We start from the raw sequence: 6092 nt of genomic DNA, 5'->3' as shown, positions 1-6092 counted from the left end.
TCTCTCTCTCTCTCTCTCAAAAAAAAAAGAAAAAAAGAAAAAAGGTTAGGGTAATTCTGAATGAATAAATTCAGTTCATCACTGGTTGTCAACTTGGAATCTGATATCTTATTTGGAAATTGAATGAATTGCAATTCAATCATACAACAGATTTATCAACAGGTTTTGCAACAAAACATAAATACATTTTCAGTTGTAGCTATTCATTATATATTTATTCCCTGATACAGCAAGTAGAAAATGTTTTCCCAATGGATTAACTGAAAAATATTAAATGAAAAATATAACTACTGTCAAAACAATAAACACAACTAATTATAATAATTTGAATTGAATTATATTATATTTTAAGTAATATGTATATATGAATGTACACATACATACACAATTTATATATATATATATAAATATATGATGTGTATATATATATATATATATAAATAAATTATGTATGTATGTGTACATTCATGTATATATTATCATATATATCATATTGAAAATTATTGTATTGTTGAAAATAGATGCAAAATGTAAAATGTTTTTACATTTCATTTGATTTTAATTTTGTTTCAATAAATTCAAATTTGATTAATAATTCTGCATTCCATTTACAAATTCAGGAAAGGGCATACTCAGTTAAATTTCGAAAGCCACAGAAACCTACAGTCCCGGTAATGCTCGTTTTAGTTACAGAGAATGCCTGTAAAATGCTAGTGACAGCATACATCGAACCTCATCAGCAATGTACAGCGTGAGGGGTCTTTACATAACAAAGGAATGTTTCTGTCTCTGTGCTGACTGGAGGTGTCAGCAGCCAGCGCAGTCAAAAATGAAGCTCCAATGAGCTCTGGAAACATTAGCATTAGCTTCCAAGCAGAGCCAAAAGCAAAATATGTATTACTGATTATCCTGGAAAAACATGTTTTATGTCATTAAAGCTGCAGAACATAGGGTCTTCGAATGAAATCATACAATGGAGAAGTGAATGTTGAGAGATGCTTGCCGAGATTTCCTTCCTGATAAGCCAATGTGTACAACAGGCAGAGTACACTAAAGCAATGGGTTTATACCTCCCTCTTGTGGAAACTGACAGAGATGCATTATTGCCCAGAATGTATCCAAAAAAGATTGCAACAAAATATCAAAAGAATCATTTGCACATAAAATCAATATTTCTTGTGTGTGCAAATATCCAATGGGGAAGAGCATATTACTGATGTCCACAAGCACAATGTGTGTCATGGCCAAATATCTCACAAGAGACTGTATGGCGTCTACTGTACACGCATTGATTACATGTTATTATCACAATGGCAGCAAATTATCCATAATTCATTGATTCTTCCTACTATTATTATTTTTTTTTTTTTAGCTTTTAAATGTTCCTTTCTAAAAGAATCCTACTGCATGCATACATTCAGAAAGTCTTCCAGGTTTGTGGAATCACACACACAGACCAGCCACTAGTCATGTGACTATCACTGAGATCCACAGAGCATTTGATCAGATTGACAGAAATCATTTAACTTTTCAATAGTGCATATCTGATCAGCTCCTGACGAACACATTAACTATTATTTGAATTATCAAATAAATAACCATGTATTGCTGTCTTTGGAAGGATTTTGTTTTCAAGCATATTAAAATGTACAAATTAATTTACATGTACATGCAATGCAGGGATTCCCTAATTATTTGTCATCTGAACCTTTTTGCAAGGTCAATAATAATAAAATTAAGTGATTAATAATAATAATGATAATAATCAAATTACATTGACAGTTCTCTGATGTCAGTTAATGATCACATGACATGCTGGTGAATTAAATACTTTTTTAAGAGTTTTAATTTGAAATTATTTATTTTAATTTAAATTTTTCTTATAATTTAATTAATCGCTTTTCATTAAACTCACGAACCCCAGTCTGGGAAACCCTTACGTAATGTAACATTTAATGCACTTCATGTTGTTGATAATGGGTGGAATACATCTTATTTCTCTTTGTATTTTTACATAAATATGGTACAAGATTATCCTATTCAATGTGATAAACGAGCTAGGACAAAAGTAATCTAAAAGTAATTAAATAGTAGTCAGATTATACCTTAAATGTGTAATGTAATGGATTATGTAACTACCTACAATTTTTGTCATGTAATTTGGAATCAGTAACTGACTACAATTTGTAAGTAATCTATCCAGACTGTGAACAGTGTACTCATATAAAGGTGTAGTGTGTAGTACACACTACACCTTTATATGAGTGTGTATAAGAATGAGTCTTCAAACAGTCCTTCCACTGGGGAAACCTCTCATGTTGTTTAAACTGTGTCAGGTCAGGTGTGAAAGCAGTTTGGATCTCTGTAAAAGCATGCATTTAGCGGTTTGTTTGCGCATTTGAAACAGCGGGGGTGAGATGCTGCTGCCATGTCCTGTTTTAATTGCATTAGCATCAAGCATAATTAGCATAAGCATAAACATGATTAAAATAACTAGCATGCTGCATTGAGCATTTAATACAACCTGTAGGAAATTTAATTCAAAATGTTTGTCTTTACTGCAGTTGAAATAGTTTTTTGAGACTGTACATAAAATACCATGTATTATATCGGTGATATTATATTAGTATGCATTCAGTGAGCAAATATTGTAGGCCAACTTGCAGAAGAAAAAAACTACTGTACAAACAACACACACAAAAAAAGAAGATATATTTCTGTACTTCCTATTGTCAATGCCGCTGATAAGAGTTCCAGATTTGTCTCGGCCGTGTCTATGGTCTACTAAGCTTGTGGTCGTTCTTTATTCTAAGAATCCCCTCCTCATTCATCAGTTCTAACCAGAAGGGCAGAAAATAATCATCTAAATAATCCCCCTCCACTGTTACCCACCCCATCCCCACGGAGGCCTCGGCTAGTAATCTTGTCAGCAGCATGGAAGCTGTGCTGGAGTGTTAGAGGCAGGGCTGGACCACAGAAACCCTAATGAGATTGGCTCTGATGAAGAGAAGGATACCATGATTAGCTTGCTATATTCCTCTTGGAAGCATTTAGGGATTTGGGTGCTCACAGCCTGCCACAAGCAGTAAGAAAAAATCTGCTTACCGAAAGTGACGTGGGTTGAAATCTCGCATTCACAGAGAAGTTGGTGCGTCCAATGACGGGGAAGCATTTACATGACTGCATGTGACTGCATGTGCTCCCGAGTGGGAGGGTCTGGATACGCTTCTGGTTTTAGATCAGTGTAAATGGATTGTTTAAAATCAACTGTAAGGAGAGTTAAGGATTCGCTGTGGAGTGATATTGTTGATTTTCCTTGAAATGTAGGCCTGTTCATTTAGTTGAATTTTGAACTGGTTCACAGAACGCGATCCACTGCTTTTTAATCGTTCTATTCAACATAAAACCGAAGAGAAATCGCAGCTGTGCCGTGTTTTTATGACGTTGTGTCATGTAGGAAAGGCTAGGTTGGCTTTTAAAACAGTTGACCTTTCAATATCTCACAAAACCTCATCTCAACATAGTGAATGAATATGCTCTTCTTAATTTTGTCATTTCATCTAAACATTAACATTGTAAGATTTAGTCAGTAGAGACCTAGCGTGTTGTTACCAATGTTATTATTTTTTGTAGCCTATAATTAATGGGTCTAAATTCTATTAGTCTAAATTCAGTTGCTATTTAATTTTATTATAATAATCAACACTCAAATAACAATACAAACATGTAAACTGCACATAAGGCAGGTTTTACATTAAATTCTAATTTAATTATGTTTTACTCTAATTCTTTGTTGAAATATAACAATTTACACACTGGCTTTCATGACAGATTTTAAAGCATTAGTTTGTGGACATAAAATAATCAAGACATAACAGGTTAAGTAAAATATAATGAATATGCTAATTTAGTGTAATGCATATATTTAGCAAAAGGGTTAATTTCTCTTGCTGACTAACAAGCCATGGAGGCGTGGACTTTAAATGACTTGCCTGAGGTAAATGTAATGTTACGTGGCATATTGTTTACAAGCTATTACTGATGTCTTTCCGCATTTGAAACACTGACTGAGCGATTACACCATATTTAATACGTTTCAGTAAGTTGTACTGTATCGTTCAACATACCTTCAGATGTTCATTCATGTTTATTAGGAAGAGATGCTCGCGATCCGCATCCTTAAAGGGGGGGGGGGGGGGCGAAACACTCAGTTTCAGTCAATCTCATGTTAATCTTGAGTATCTATAAAGTAGTACTGCATCCTTCATATCTCCAAAAGTCTTTAGTTTTATTATATTTATAAAAGAAAGGCTGTACCGAGTCTTTCCGGAAAAAACCGAGCGGCTGGAGGCGTGCTGTGTGGGCGGAGCTAAAGAATCACGAGCACTGTTCACTGTTTACTTGCTGTGCTTACACGCCGATAGCTAACAACACACAGACATTTGAAGCAGTTTTACTCACCGCCTGCGGTTCCAACGCACGACCGTGAACCTTTATCGTTGGGACTGCTCCATCCTTAAGCATTAGACGATCTGCAAATCCGGCAAATACTTCCCTAAAACCGAGCACAGCGCTTTGATGGGCGTACTGCTTTCGCTCTCTCGCTCTGGTCTACGGGTGCGCGCGCGCCCTTCCGGGAGAAGTGCACTTAGGACCGGTATAAGGAAATTCCGCCCCATCTGACGTCACACAGGCCCATACTCGAAAAAAACTTTCCGAAACTTGTGACAAACCGGAAGGAGTATTTTTGCCACAGAAATACTCCTTCAAACGTACAACTTTATTTTTGAAACTTTGTCCATGTTTAGCATGGGAATCCAACTCTTTAACGGTGTAAAAAACTCAGTATGCATGAAATAGCATTTCACCCCCCCTTTAACAATAGGTTGGGCGGGGCAGCAGCAGGGGGTGGAGGTGTGTTCGGTACGCCATGAGAGTATCGCGATATACTCGCAGGTATTGCGGGTTTTTGGTTCGGTTTGAATATAGTTAGAACCGTGGTTAGAACCCAAAACATTTCAGATATTTTCGCTATTCATTAAATCCTCTTTACATGTTGTGCTATGACAACTAAATTAACAAATGTTTCCATTTATTTATTTAACACATTGGCTGCATCGTCACCCTGCACATGCAAAATGTATAGGCCTATCTATGTTACAGATGCATATTATTCTTAAGAGGGGCATCTTACCCCATCTTACCCTAAACCAGTGTTGGGGGGGTAACACATTACAAGTAACACGAGTTACGTAATCAGATTACTTTTTCTTTTTTTTTTTTGAAGTAACGAGTAAAGCAACACTCTATTAAATTAACAAACATATCTGAGGTACTTTTTTTTTTAAAGTAATGCAGGTTACTTTGTTTTCCCATGTATTGATTGATGGGTCTCCTGTCCTCATGTTGAGAGGAATCGTGAGTGCATAGGCGTTGAGCGTTGTGAGTTAACATAATGGTTACTGTAGTTCTTACTAAATGTGAGCAGGCATTTACTCATCTCATTTGTGCAAAACAAATGAAGTATTCCTCAAAATCAATAAAAAACGTGAAATGCAAACTCAGAATATTACACAAACCTGCAATAATTAAATGTGTTAAATTACACAAATATACTTTATGTATTTAATCTCACTTTATTAACCAGTGTCGTCGCTTTTGACCTTGAAGCATACTAATAAGCAAAAAATAAACATTTCAACAAACTTTCTTCTCCTGCTATTCCTATTGCATATCCTATTCCTCTGCAATCCTGCAGAAGGCTTATTCATTTCAGGTGTGAAAGAGCCTTTAAAAAAAAAAAAAAAAAAAAAATATTCATTTGTTATTAAAAAATAGCCCAGCCCAGCCCAGCCCAGCCCAGGTGAGAGAAAGTAACGCAACAGTGATGTAACACATTACTTTCCATTAAAAGTAACTAACACAATTTCTTTATTTGGGAGTAAATTAAATTACTTTTTTGGGAGTATTGCAATATTGTAATGCATTACTTTTAAAAGTGCTTTTTCCTCTTAAGATCTTTGCTTTAATGAACAAGTTAGCAATAACCATTTTCCGTATTAATCCTTGGAAAATGCCATTAAGAGTCAATG

The sequence above is a fragment of the Scardinius erythrophthalmus genome, assembly GCF_964197995.2.
Source record: "Scardinius erythrophthalmus genome assembly, chromosome: 20".
In the NCBI taxonomy this organism is placed as follows: domain Eukaryota; kingdom Metazoa; phylum Chordata; class Actinopteri; order Cypriniformes; family Leuciscidae; genus Scardinius; species Scardinius erythrophthalmus.
Note: the sequence above shows the minus strand (reverse complement) of the source record.